General features: G+C 48.8%; 1 protein-coding gene across 2 annotated transcripts in view; it reads right to left on the bottom strand.

The window, feature by feature from the left end:
* Nucleotides 1-10,964, bottom strand: part of LOC147731545 (dipeptidyl peptidase 4-like) — a 688,588-nt gene extending 677,624 nt beyond the window's left edge. The window contains exon 1 of one of the 2 annotated variants that reach the window (XM_086956608.1): nt 10,784-10,964. The gene's annotated coding sequence lies outside the window, so the exon portion shown is untranslated. The remainder of the gene's footprint in view (nt 1-10,783) is intronic. The other variant, XM_086956609.1, reaches the window with a different exon arrangement.
* Between the last annotated feature and the right edge of the window lie 4,369 nt (nt 10,965-15,333).

Here is a 15,333-nt window from a genome sequence, read left to right as displayed (position 1 = left end):
TGCAGTGAGACTGAAATTCGTCTTAGGCAGGACAAACAAAAGAATACGGAGAAAAGCTAAGGAGCAGGGAACTGAGGTAAATAAGAAAAACAGAGAATTATGAGCAATGGTCAGCATAACACTCACTCTAATACCATTACCCCAGGTGAGATATTTATGATGTGTCGTAAATATCTCCTAATTTAAGTTTTTCACTAGCAAATGAGGCATATCACGTACAATAGGTATTTAAATCAATCAATTCTGATCTTTTATTAAGTGCAAAGCATAAACGTGTTGCAGCAAGCGCAAAACCTTAATTAACAAACACAAAACAAGTCTGCAAATAATGTTAAACATTATATTCATAAAGTAAATTTTCTGAGAATGCACAAATAACTAATTTAATTAGAACATAAACAATATGTTAGCATTTATGACAAAAATTAAATATGAGGATAACAATAAAAATGGAAGAAAGTGAGAAAGGGAAAAATCCTTACTAATAAATGTCATAATAATTAAGAATTGCGGGGCGTGGCTTGACGAGTCAAGATGGCCGTGCTCCGGACCCCTCCATCATCCGCGTCAAAATCCACCACCATCAGCGCCTCTACATACCCCTACTGAGTATCTGCTGTACCTACTGTGGCGGTGGCTACCCGGTGGGGCCAAACCAATTCACGGTGTGGTCTACTGCGGGCACAATATGCCCTGATTTCTGACCTCTCAGCGCCCAAGATGGCAGTGCCGGTTCTAGGGGTCTCGCTGCCCTAGCCTGAGCCTGCTGCTCTGACTCCCCCAGCTCACCATTGGAGGCCCTCCGGTGCGGGGCCCTTCCGGACCTGCTGTGTCCTGCCCTGGTTGGGATCGGGGCTAGGGCTTCTCGTGCTGGGACCGAAGAGGTGCCCCCCCCCCTTGCCTGGCCACGTCTCTACCCCCGCCGACCTGGCTTCTAGGGTGGTGAGTGGCAACTGGTGGTCGAGCGGCCCTGCGCCCTGGGGATCGGCCGCTATATCGGGCGGCGGTGCCTCGAGGTTTGGACCCACCCCTCTCTCTCCAGGTCTGGCCTCAGTCTATGCCTGGCCCTCTGCTGACCGCTCTGACGGGAGGGCCCTGCCCAGCATACCCTCACGGGGCAGGACCGGATCCAGCTGCCGTTGGGACCATGGGAGCAAGATCTGCCTTGGCCGCCCTTCGAGGCTTCTGGGGCGAGGGTGAGCGAAGCCTCTCTCTGGCTGTTGGTGAAGCCGCAGCTTCTGTACACCTGATTTGCTCCGCCGCAGCAGCAATCCTGGGACGGTTGCACCCTTCGGCTGCACTGTGGAGGTGACCGGACATCGTGGTGTGCTGGGCCGGAGCCGGCCGGTTTCCTGCCTTTTGCCGGTGGAGGATTCCCGATTGCAGTCTGGCGTACCTGAGTGGAGGTGGGTGACCGCGCTACACTTGTGGCGGTTGTGAGTGAGTGGTGATTCCCTGTCTGGGTCCCCCCACCCGTGGGGTCTATGCCTGAGACGCTTCATCCTGCCTCGCAGCCCACCATTGTGGAGACCTCCCACTCGGGCCCAGCCCACCCTGGCTCATTCTGACCTCCTGTATTAATGCACCGCACACAGATTGCCTCCTGGCTCTCCATACACCTGGACCGCTACACGGCCCGACTCGGCAGCCACAACACTGGCCACCCTGCAGTTTGCAACCTTCCGGGACTCTTGGGACTCCCCTGTTCCTGCTGCTAGGGTCACCTTGGAAGTTGTGGTCTTGAGGCACAGCTGTGGGCATAGCTTATTGACATGAGCTGGACCTGCTGTGCTGGGTGTGGAGGGGTCTCCCCGGTCCCCCCAGGGACTGTGGGGCAGTAGATAGCTGATTTAAACCGGGGCCCTGGTTGGCATCCTCCTCAGAATCTGCTCTGGAGAGGTGGTAGTGGGGGACTTCCGCTGCGTTGATTGAACAGTGGGAGCCGGGAGGGTGGGTCCTGCCACCCATTCCTTTTCTCCCTCGTTCTGCCCGCCCCTCTATTGTGGGACCTGAGAGCTGATGATCTGCGCAATAGATAGATCTTACAAGGAATTGCCTGCACCCCTGCGCCCGCACGGACCTTGTCACTCCTGGTGGCCGAGGCCCCCCCTACTTTGGAGCAGAGATTGGGAAGGATCACATCCCCAAGATGCCTGCGACGCAAACTCAAACCAAAATAGACCAATTCTCTACAGCTGATCGTAGCCCAGCCGACGGAAACTCTGAGAGCACCCCACTTCCCGGGACCGATCTCTCAACTATCCTTCAAGCCATTAGCAGCTCACAGGCCTCAGTTGAAAGCAGGATTTGCAAGGTACTTATGGATGTCTCCCTCTTACGCCAGGATCTGCATAATGCTACAGCACAGATCTCTGAGGCAGAGTCTCGTATAACCACGGTTGAGGATGAGCTTGGGCAGCTGAAGACCAAGGGGGCCCACCTCCAAACTCGCACCTTGGAGCTGCATCGTAGAGCCGAAGATGCTGAAAAACACGTGCTTCGCAACAATCCGCAGCTGGTGGGTTTTCTGGAGGGGGTCGAGCAGGGCCAGGCGGACAGCAATGTGGAGACATGGCTGAGATCCTGGATGCCTGAAAGACACGCTCTCGGCTTGGTTCGCAATTGAGGCCACCCACCGCTCTATGGCCCTTAAGCTACCCCCAGGTGCCCTGCATCATCCCATAATCACAAGGATCCTTAACTTTCAGGATAGAGACGCTAGCCTCAACGCGGCCCAATCCCAGGGACCCCTGAGGTACCAAAACAACACTATCATGCTCTTCCCGGAGTACACGAGGGAGGTGCAGGCCCAGCGCCACTCATATGCTGAAGTCAAACAAAAGCTCAGTAATTTAGGACTGAGATATGGCCTCCTTTACCTGGCATGTTTATGGGTGATCTTCCAGAGCAAGACAATCTTCTTCAATACTTTACAGGCTGCCAGAACCTGGCTGACTGAGGAGCGGCCCCTGCGGATCTAGCCTGCCCCCTCAGCAGTCCTACCTGGATCTCAGGCACCGAGATTGCCCCTCCCAAACACCAGCGTAGACGCACACAGTCCCACAGGAGAGGGAATCGGCAAGGGGCCGTATATGCATCCCCTCACCTGGGAGCCCACGGACGCCGCTTGGGCCCCTTGGCCCTCCAGGATCACAGCCAATCCGGCTCAGTGGGTGATCTCCATCGCAGCCTGGGTCTACAATCCGTGACCTCTGAGACTGACCTCTCTAGAGGTCCCTTGCTGCAGGGCCTCAGAGGAGAGATGGAGGTCGGTCTTACAGGGACCCTAACAGACTGATGTGGGTATACGCACTCTCCGAACTTTGTTCATCCAAAGGCTTGCTAAAGATCCATACTGTACCAGTCATGTGGAAGAATCCACAGTAATGGACTCGGTCCTGTCTAAAACCCTGCACTCCAGGACCTCAAGGACGTGGCTGAACTTTGATTTGCAGGGGCTCCCCTGGATCAGGCTGGGGGCTGAACTCTAATGAACACTGCTCGCTCAATGACACGCTGATGAATGCCTCTACATCGGTCACTGTGGAGGGGTCCACCACTGCCATGATCTATCAGCTAAGTGTTTTAGCTTAGCCCTTTGTTGCTGTTAACCAATTTTGCTTCAGAGCGACAGATGCTTCGGTTCCGAAAGTATAGGGAAGTAGGAGGTGGGAGGTGATGGGGGGGACAGTTGTCCTCAAGAACGTTTTCGAGCTGGCTCCGTTCGAGCCATTGTTTCATGTTGTGTTCAGCACCTCTACACCGGCACATCACATCTCCACTAACAGACAGCATATCCCACATCATGCGCGCCACACCTTTCCGCTCTGGCTGCAGAACATTGTTTCCCTTGAGGCCCAGGCCTCTCGGCCCGCCTCGTTCATACACCACTTCTGACCCAGATGTTTATTAACACTAGATCCCATCATGTTCTGTCTTGGAACGTGAACGGATTGTTAGATCGCATCAAACGCACAGCAGTCCTAGATGTGCTCAGCGCCACGCGCCCAACATTCTCCTCCTTCAGTCTCCTGGGCACTCATTGCCCCTTCTTAGGAAGGTACGGGTTTGACAAGGTGTGGCATTCGGGTTTTACAAAGGGCTCCCATGGGGCAGCCATGTTACTACGTAGGGATCTCCCCTTTACCGTTGAGAGGGTAATGACAGATAAACAGGGCGGATGTGTGGCCAAGTCGGGTGGGCTCGAGGGACATACCCTGAACCTGGTCTCCGCTTATGTTCCCCCACAACGCTTATTTCCACTGTCCATCATCTCACAGCCATTGTATCTGCCTTGCCCCCAGGTCTGACAATAATTGGGGGTGACTTTAATGCGGTCATGCAACCGTCTCTTGACGCGACTGGTGAGTCCTCTCCGACACACCTAGCATCTGCCCAGAAACTGTCAGATTGATCGACGGCTCTTGGTATATGCGACGTTTGGAGGGTCTGGAACCCCTGAGGGACACAATACACCCACACCTCGGTGGCCTACCACACACACTCTTGCATTGACTTACTCTTTCTACCCGCCAGGGACTGTCACAGAGTATCTGATATCTCTATTCTCTCTCGGGGATCTCAGATCACTCGGCCATGTCCCTGCATCTGGGGAAGTGGCGGATGGTCCGTGGCCGATCTGGAGACTGAACGCATGGTTTTTAGGGCTGGGTGGCAAATTCCGTTCCGCTCGCGGAATTTGGGTAATTTCGCGTTCCGCGGAGAACACAAAATTGCCTACAATTCTGCATTCCGCGACTTTGTGAAATTCTTTGCTTGTTCGCGTTCTCAAAATGTGTGTTCGCGAGATATTTCCACATGAGCACGCAAACAGCAATTGCGAACAGGAAAAAAGCATTGTGAACAAGCAATTCGGCATTTGTGGAATTTCTGCCTGTTCTCTGAGATTTTTTTACCGTTTCGCTGAGATTTGCGTAACGCGATTACGCAAATTCCTCCCGCCCCTAACTTTTTACAAGATAAGGAGGTTAAAGATGCGATAGAAGTAGAATTGTGCCACCATTCCCTTACAAATTAGAGCTTGTTCCCTCCCCGGGCACGCTTTAGGAGGCTGGTAAGGCCACCACCCGAGGCGCGGCAAGGGGCTTGGTGCACGCGAAGTGTGCAGCTCAATCCAAGTACCTGACTCTGCTCGAGGCTCGGGCCACGCAACTCAAATTGGCCCTTTCTGACACTACTGACCCTCAATCTGCTAGGCAACTGGCAGCAATTTGAGATGAAATCCGACAGACTTTCCTCGATTCTGCCAAGGCGTTTTGGCGCTCTTCGATGGCCTGTGTCTATGGCTGGGGGGCACAAAAATGGGAAGCTGCTTCACAACCTGATCTTGTACCCCAGGGCAAACAGGATTGTCCATGAGATCCGGGACGCCACTGGAGCCCGCCACCACACTTCTCGTGTCATCGCACAAGTCTTTGCAGAGTACTACGCTAAGCTGTACTCCACTCACCCCCAGAGGCCCCTCTTGGGGACCTGCTAGGACGGGCAGCAGTTCATCTCCCCCGCCTAACTGAGGCAGAATTAGCGGATCTTGAACTTCCCTTTAGCCCGGAGGAAATACAGGGAGCTATTTCTCTGTGGAATCTGGGGAAGACGCTCGGGCTGGACGGTTTCCTTCAGGAGTATTGTGCGGCTTACAGGGATTTGTTGTTTGTTGGCACGCCAGCTGGTTGAACTTTTTCAACATGTTGCCTAGGTGGGCTCATTTCCCCCCCCCCGAGACCGATGTGGCCACTATTGTTGTCATTCTGAAAACCCAACCACCTTCTGCCACCTGTGCAGACTACCATCCAATCTCTTTAATCAACACTAAAATGAAGATTTTTCCTACAGCCCAGGCCCAGTGCCTCCATTCTCTCTTGACCAATCTGGTCCACCCGGATCAGTGCAGCTTTATGCCGGCGCCTCCACCTTGCCTTGGCCCACCATCACTGTCTGACACCGTACTCGGCCCTTTTACTTATAGATTTTGAGAAGGCCTTTGACACAGTGGACTGGTGGTATCTGGGGGACGACCTCATGACAACGGGTTGTGGATCCCATTTCTGGAACTTGGTTTGAGCCCTCTACTCTACTCCCAGGGCCAGGGTCCTTACCAATGGTGACATCTCAGATGTATTTCCAATTCAGAGAGGCACGCGCCAGCGGTGCCCTCTATCACCCCTCTTGTTTGCATTGGCGATGGAGCACCTGGCTAGTCTCATACGTAGCGATCCCCAGGTCTTGGGACTCCCGCCATGTGGACTAGATTGCACTATATGCGGATGATGTCCTGCTCTTCTTGGCGGACTCGGACAGCTCTGGTCCCCTCAGCTTGGAGGTGCTCCGGGCCTTCGAGGGCATCACAGAATTGCGGCTCAACCCAGACAAATCTACCCTGATCCCTCTCCATCTTTCAAGGGCTTGCTTTGATGGGCAATCGACTATCCTCCTTCGGAGGCAGTCATTTAAGAACCTCTGTATTTGGGTGGCTCTGCTCCAAGAGTTGGAATTGGCACTCAATATTATCCCCTGGTCCCGAAGGCCAAACACGATCTCAAGTGATGGCAAACCCTACCACTTAACCCTCTTGGAAGAGGAGCACTTTTTTAAATGATGATCCTTCCCCGCTTTCTATACATTATCCAGAATACCACTTTTCACTTCCCAGGGAGGTGGTTTCGAAAGTTGGATGGGATGATCACAAAATGTCATGTTCCCTGGTTCTGGTATGTGAGGTATGAGTGCATGCGCACGCCAGCCCCCTTCTTTCTCCAAGATCCGCAGAGCAGGTCGGCCGTTTAGCCTTCCAGACAGAAGGAGCCTCGCGTCAACAGCTGACCTGCACTTCCTGAGGAGGACCTATAACCTTGCTGAAGGCGCCCTGTTCGGGGCTTCGTATTACCTTACTGAGCTTCGCAGGAGCAAATGCTCTAACTGCAACCGGAACCCTCCGGACCGCGCAAGGCCACCTACAGGAGCCTGACGCGACTCGCAAAGGCACGGTGCCGCTGGGACCTGACCTTTTCCCACCAGCGCAGGAGCGCCTTCACATTGTTTCCTGTGACCCGTGTAGAACACGGGGTCGCTTACTTTGAGCCTCAGCAGTGCAGGAGCGCTTTCCTTAGCACTCGCGACCCGTGCAAAGGCACGGGGTCGCACCCGCTGCAACATTGCTCTCGTCAAGGCAGGAGCTGCCGAATTTGCATACCGCGACCTGTGAAGTACACGGGGTCGTGTTACTTTGCTTTTTACCAGCACTGGAACGTTTTTCTCCAGCACTTGCGACCTGTGCAAAGGCACAGGGTCGCATTTACTTCACGTTGCCCCAGCACGCGCAGGATCGCTTTTCCTCAGTATCCCACGACCCATTTAGAACACGGGGTCGCGTTCTCTTTTGTTTTCATTCAGAGCGCAGGAGCGCTTCCATTTACTTGTTCCAACAACCACAGCTGCATTTCTTGAACCTTCTCACCAGCGCAGGAGTGCATCCCCTTTATTGTTTTCCACAGCAACCCTTGTAAGGGTAGGAGATGACCTTTGCCTACTCCAGGATTACGCAACGCTGCTTCAGTGAAGATCCAGAACCCTGCCGATTGGTCCTTCCTACTCATAGGCGCTGCATTTCAGGTACTATGCCTCTTTCTTCTGTTATGTGTAGTTATCCTTATCTGCAATGCCTGGCATGTGTGTGACCCATCTGTTCCATCCCTTAGGTGGTGTGCACCACAAGACCCCAAGAGGATCAGAGGGCAGATCACTCCAAGCGCCCTTCTACGCTGTCTTTCACCCTATCTTGGTTCCCTCCCCCAGTCCCCTCTTCAACCTGGTTAGTATTAAGTCCTTGCTAGGCGACAGAGGTAGCTGGAGGGGGTTGTCCACGTCATCCCTTCAGGATCACTCCACAAGCAAATGTTAGTGTTGTGGGGATCTGACACAAAATTCCTATGGGGGGGTAGGAGGCCACGTATTGCCCTGGCCCGATGCTGGATTCTACAGTTCGATGCAGGTATGGGCATGACGAATCTCCACCTCTAATATTTGGCCACCATACTCCTCGTTATCCATGACTGGTTCACGGGGGTGGTCTGACCCGGCATACCGGATCGAACTTATAGACATGCACTTTCCGCACATCCAGGCTTATTTATAAGGGGTTCAGATACCACAAGCGATGCAACTAGAGCAGTCCTGGTGACTTGGCGTTCCGCCCTGCGACACAAGTGTTGGGACAAGCGTCTCACTCAAAACACACCACTATGGCAGGGCAGGTGGTTGCAGGAGACGGCGGCACTCACAGGATTTCGACGGTGGTACCATATCGGAATCTCTCTCCTTGGGGATGTGTGGGTGGGGGATCACATCAGGGCCTTCTCCGACCTGCAGCAGTGTCACACCCTTCACAACTCCCAATTCTTTAAGTATCTGCAGCTCCATCACGCCCTCCCAGACCACGCACCAACAAGCACATACTTGCAAGAGTTTAGCCCGTTAAAGGCACAGGTCATGATGGGAAATCTGTGCAAAGGAGGGGTGTCTCGGATTTACTGCTCCCTAGTGAACAATGGTCCGACCACGTTAGACTTGCTGCAGGCTCGCTAGGAAGGCTGGCTTGGCACCTTAGAAGAGGCAAACTGGCACGATGCCCTGATGGTTCCCAAAACCCTCAACAGCAGAGTGGGTGCTTGGTGGGCTGAGACAGCCAAGTTCAAGTGTACGGCCAAGTTCAAATTCAAGTGTACGGCCAACTTAAAGTTCAAGTGTAATGTGGTGCCTAATTTCTTTACTGTCTTTGACATGTTGATGCCGATAAAGTGCGATGCTATGAATACATTTTTTATTTTTATGACAGAAGTTGGAGAAGAGCGAATGTCACGTTGTGCGCTTACTATTGTGAATTTTATCTGATATGTTTATTATGCGAAAGGTTTTCTAAAGCAAGAAGTGATTTAAACTTCGGGTCTGTGAAGATTTTATGAAGCTCACAAAGTTCTACCCAACTTTGGCTTTTGAATGAAAATCAGGACTGTTTTGAATAATTTGTAGATGAGTGTTTCTTGTGCTGAATAATTTCTCAGAAAAATGTTATCAATATATGCACTTGCATACGAAATGCTTGCAACAGTTCCTGAGTGTTCAACAGAAAAAAACTAAGTAAGGTATTTATTTGCAAACAAAATATTTGCAAGTGAATGGGTGAAAACTAACATTCGCAAGTAAAAGAGAGTGAGCTTCTATGTGTAGAAAAATGGGAAACTGCAAACTAGTGAAAAATCAGATATCATGATTTTGGACAGAATACTTTCGTATAATAGAAACTTCATGCTCCCAGGCTGGTCTCGAGAGCATGCAGACGTTTTCTTCGTTATAAGATATTTAAGTTTTTTTTTAAAAAATACTTGAATACTCTGATATAATTAAATATATTATGGCTATAGGGTCTGTGACTAATACTTTTCCTCCACTTCTGTAAATTTGGTGCCCAGAATATGTTCGCCAATGTTGCTTTAGAAAATACTTTTAGTCTTTTTTATCTTTTTTATTCAAATGGAATATATTGTAATTAATTTTCAGTACTTGAAAAAATATCTTGGGCTTTGGAGCACTCCAGTCATCCATATACTTTTTTGCCATCCATGCATTGAAATGCTTTCGGTCAGCCCTCTTTATCCTTTGGTGTGTTCTCTGTATTCCACTTTTTGGGCATGCCGCAATAAGTCAGTTAGTTTAATTAAGCCTTGGCAGCTTTGCAGTGTGAGAGACACTTTTTTCTGATCACCCGTACAGTCATCTGAAAAAGAGATGCACGTTTTACATATTTGTCTTTGCAAATCTGTGCCTGCCGCAATTTGCCAGCGGCATTTATACTTTTTTCACTTTCAAACTTTTGATTCCTATTGCATATACTGCCGATTCTTTTTCAAAATGACATTAAGGGCCTGATTGCGAGAGGGTTGGTTAATTCTGATCCATGCGTAAACCTCTGTTTATTCACAGGTTAGAATTACAAGTTAGTAGGTATTTCATGCATCCAATAATTTTCTGATGTATTAAATACCTCAACCTTAGTTAAATCTCAGCAGGTCACACCTGCTCACATTTAACAAAGGAAGAGCACATGGTAATTATCACATCATGCTGATTTCAGTGCGTTAAACACTTCAAATTGCATGTTATTCCCACCAACTCGTAATTGGTGTTACCACGGGTATTGTTATTTATCAGGTGCGATAAATAGCATCTAAATTTGTATCCAGGCCCTAAAACTTGCTTTGTTATCAGTTTCCCCACAGATAATACTGCACCCACGTTGATGAACATGGTGTCTTTTACTTACTTTAAGTACGTGTATACCTGCTCTCTCTTTATACAAACCGGTCTCTCGTTTCTTTATTACGGTCTAGTTATGAGATCATTACTTACCTATAATATTAAAATGATATCTCAACTGTATTTATTTAGACGTGTGACGTCACAATGGCTACTAGAGCCAGCTTGCAGTTTGAGCAGCAGCTCCCTTGGTATTCCCTCGACTACGTCATCAGCCACTTACACTCGCACATTCCAGCGCTCAATCTCTCTCTCACGCCAGTCATTGATTAATAGGATATGTGGATGGTTGAAAATGTGTTGCAATGTTGGATTTCACAACAGGAGAAGAGGGAAATGCTTAAACTGTTTACAACAAATTACAAGCCACATATTGCGGTTCTTTTTTTAAAAAGCTATGTTTTTATATGAATCCTATATATCTGCAACCAGAAGAACGTACTCATAGACATACCTTTTGAAGGAAGCGAAGGGCGAAAAGTAACAAACTAGGCGAGACCACCTCAGTGAAGAATGCAGGCCTGCAGAAGTGATTGACGCAAGTGAACAATCCGTGCCACCTGCGGGAGACTACAGCCCTCACTTCCTTTCAGGCTGGGGTTTTCTCTTCACCTCGATTCTCTTTCCTGTTGCTTCCGTCAGAGTAAGTTGTTTCGTTTTCTATACTGTGCACACAGAAGGTGTGTCAGGTGCAAATTGCTGGGGAACATTTTGCAACACATGACGACTTCTAAAATAAACTAATTCAATATGCACACAGTGTGGTTGGGAGGTCAACATAACATCTGCATACATTTTCCTGAGCGAGCAAAGCAGACATTCATTACTGGTTGTGGCAGAACTGATCAAACCGGTTTCAATGTAAAAGGCGGCTTTTCGCTGGGGGAGTGGATATATTGAGGCATTTCGTATACAATAACCAGCTTCCTTCTTCGCAGTGTGGGCGTGGTTGATTTCGTTTTCAAGAAAAACCTGATGCTACGGACACTTCCCTTAACACCAACGCCGTGTCTGCCAAGGTAATTTTAGAACTTCGTGTAAGGATGTGTTTCATTAAATACAATTCTTCAAACTGGTTCTTAATGTTGTGCGTTCATGCCAGCGTCTGACAGGAAGAAATGTAAAACATTTTTATTGTGTTTGTAGGACCTACCAGCAGGGTCGGATTGGGATCACAATTCGGCCCGGGCACTGACGAAAAAAGTGGCCCACATTCAAGAGGCGTGGCCCATATTTAAGGGGCGTGGCCCACATTCAAGCGGCGTGCCCTTTCATGAAACACCATTTGCACAGACAAGGAATGAAAGTGGGAGGATACTGTTCTTGCACAGGACACAGGGCCAAGGTGCCAATGGCCTACATGCTGAGCAACTAAAAAAAATAGCAAGGCCCCTTTCTTGTCAAAAAATTATTCCAGGCCTCCAGCACAGGAGCACCTGAAAAGCAGCAAAGCCCCTGCTATTACTAACCTACTTAGCCCTCCCCAGACCTTCAGCTCAGGAGCACATGAACAGAGGTAAGGCCCCTGCAAAAAGTAAATTAATCAGCCCTCCATGCCTCGGGAAAATGTCCTCGCAGGGGAGCACAAAACACAGCTTTCTGGGTCATCCAAGGTAGCCAGGTAGCCAGGGGGGAGGCTGAGGTGAAGCTGGTGCATGGGAAGTGCCTTCCCAGTGTGTTCTGGCAGTTTGAGTGTTTACCATTTACTGTAGTATTACCCTTGTACCTGTGTATGGTACCCTTTTGTAACTTGCACACGTCACTTTTCTCTGGTATCACACTTTATGCTACCTCTCACTTTTGTTTGCTTTCAATACTTGCACAAGTGCCACCATTGCCTACGTAACGTTTGTTCTTGTGCTGGAGTGTTTGCCATTTATTGCAGTATTTTACCTCTACTTGTACTTAGTACGCTTTTGTAACCTGCACACATATCACTTTTTCCTCCTGTAATGTACCGATTACTACCTCATGTATTTTGGTTGCTCACTATTGTCACTTTTGATTCATATAACTTAACGTTTGCTTTTGTAATTTGTCCACTTGTAATTTTTCTCCTCATGTATTATTGCTGTTCCTTGTGTGAAGTGCTCTGACACCTTCGGGTAAAGTCCGCGCTATATAAAATCGCATAAATAAATAAATAAAATAAAAAAATTCCAAACATCACCTGGCCCCCACAGCAAGACCCATTCTTCCTCGTCCACTATGCCCGGAACGTGAAGGGCTGTGGGCGAGGTGCTAAGACTAACACCGTTTCTGGGCTGTATGGGCCCCAGGGGGGCCGAGGTGAAAATTGCTCAAAGGCCTGAGAAAAAGTAAAGATGACCGCTGAACTCCAATGTAATTATGATATTCGATTGGTAAAACCAAAAGTAAGAAACGTATAGGTACACCGGGTGTTCACCTCCTGGATCCTGAGGTGCTAGTAACCAATAGTCTCAAGAATCTTACAACGAGTAAGAATAACCCGGGGCCCTCTTGGGCACAATTTGTGCTATATATGAGTAAATACAAGTAATCCAAAGTAGAGTATATAGTTTACTCAATGCATTTAGTAAGTTTATCCATGATTGTTCAATTTTCCATCATATTAACATCATATGGTGAAATCATGAAAGCATATCCATCATTGGTAATCCATAGTAGGTATGTAAAACAACATCCACAATATGTTAAATCCCCGATGCATTTCGCGCTAGAAAGCGCTTCTTCAGGGGGTCTGGAAAGTTAAAAAGTAAATATTTGTAACAATACTGGATCACAGGAGCGAGAAGTGCATGTGATAAAAGTGATAACCATGCGTGGAGTTTAGACGTGGCTAGTGTGAAAGTGCATATCCAAGATAAGAATAGAGGCGAGAGTCACGAGAACAAATAACCCACAAAGAGTGAGTATGGGAGTAGTGGAAATATACCTACGCACTACGCATGCGCGGCGTCTTCCGGGTTCGCGGATAGCCGGGACCTGGCTTTCTCCGCATCACTGTATTACCGGTGCATCTTCTTCCATATTTACCGGGTGAGGACCATTTCAGTTCGTGTATACCGTACTCTCATTGCACATTTGCCGTTCGGGCATCTATTTTGGTTAATTTGCATACCACTTTTGTTTCTATTATGGCTATTGGTTTTTCTCCCTATAACTATTATCGATGAGTTATCATTGCTTTCACTACCTTTCCGGATCGCATGCTCAAATTGATTTAATCTTCACTACCCTTGGACTTGAATTATTCCTTACACGTGCACTCGCTCTCCAACCGGCACAAGTCCTATCAGACACTACTCCCATACTCACTCTTTGTGGGTTATTTGTTCTCGTGACTCTCGCCTCTATTCTTATCTTGGATATGCACTTTCACACTAGCCACGTCTAAACTCCACGCATGGTTATCACTTTTATCACATGCACTTCTCGCTCCTGTGATCCAGTATTGTTACAAATATTTACTTTTTAACTTTCCAGACCCCCTGAAGAAGCGCTTTCCAGCGCGAAATGCATCGGGGATTTAACATATTGTGGATGTTGTTTTACATACCTACTATGGATTACCAATGATGGATATGCTTTCATGATTTCACCATATGATGTTAATATGATGGAAAATTGAACAATCATGGATAAACTTACTAAATGCATTGAGTAAACTATATACTCTACTTTGGATTACTTGTATTTACTCATATATAGCACAAATTGTGCCCAAGAGTGCCCCGGGTTATTCTTACTCAAAGGCCTGAGAAACACCTGGCCCCCAGGGAGGCCGATTCTTGCTAACAATCACCCCTCCCCAGCCCAGCCTCAGCTTGATTGCTTGGCAGGGCAGGGGTGAAGGAGAGGCCACAGCTGACAATCGCTGTCCGGCCGCACAGCGAGGATGCTTTCATTTTCTCTGTCTGTCTCTGTGCACTCTGTGGGCCGTTTTTTTTCTCCCCTTTCCTAGTCCACTCTCTGTGGACTGGGACAGGGGAGAAAAAAACGGCCCACAGAGGGCACTGAGGCACCGGCCCTTCGGCCCATGCCCGAATGCCCGCCTTGCCAATCCGCCCCTGCCTACCAGTGCTTCACCCGCGAACCCTCAGCTCCACTGGCACGTGTTTTTGTTTTGATACACAGTGCCAGACTCTAAAAGAATCCCATTGGGCATTACCCCACAGGGCTGAAGTCTTTAGAGCACAGCTTTCCAAACTTTTCCTATTGGTGACACACTTATTAGATATTCATCATTTTGCGACACGGCAATGCGACCGAGCCCGAACAACCTAAAGGGGTTTGGAGGGGGCTCGGGGGGTGGGGGGCTAGGGGGGTGGGGGGGGTTTGAAGCCAAAAGTTCCCTCCCAGCACAACCCCAAATACTTAAAATATGGCGATTTTTAAAACTAGTTTCAGGGAACATGAGTAAGGGCTTGTCCACGTTATCATCTGGCTAAATAGTGTAGCAGAGATGAGCGCTAGACTGCTAACCAATGGTGGCCAGCAGCCAATGGTGACAGCAGCCAATGAGGAGTGACTTAAAAAAAAAATTACAATAGGAGGGACAGATAGGGCTATTTTGTAACAGGGTCCAGCGTACAAGCCCAGGAATATGTCAACAAAGAGAGGTACGCAGTTCCCCAAGTGTGATGTACCCCAGAAGTGAAGCTAGAGAGGCCAGGTATAGACATAAGAAGGAAACACGAGAAAGGGGGGGGGAGATCCTCCCTTTCGGGACTAAAACCCTCACACACCCAGCAAGCTAGGTGTCGTGCTTCATCATCTGGGTTTTGCTCTTCATCAAACTGGCGGTGCAGTGTCTGACGGGCACTCAGATGGGGCTCTTTATCGGAGATCTTTTGTCCCTGCCAGTTGGTGCATGTGGGTATGAGGGCCTAGTGGGAAGTGTGTAGATGTGAAAAAGTGGTGGTGATTATTAAAAAAGGTTAGGTAGTCCACTAAGTGTTTTTTAATGGTGTGGCTATCTACCTTAGTAAAAAACAGTGGGGAGAGATAACTTCCTGGTGT

Source organism: Lissotriton vulgaris, chromosome 2_1 (genome assembly GCF_964263255.1).
Source record: "Lissotriton vulgaris chromosome 2_1, aLisVul1.2, whole genome shotgun sequence".
Taxonomy (NCBI): domain Eukaryota; kingdom Metazoa; phylum Chordata; class Amphibia; order Caudata; family Salamandridae; genus Lissotriton; species Lissotriton vulgaris.
The sequence above is the reverse complement of the archived record's forward strand: the minus strand, read 5'-3'. Positions and strand labels throughout refer to the sequence as shown.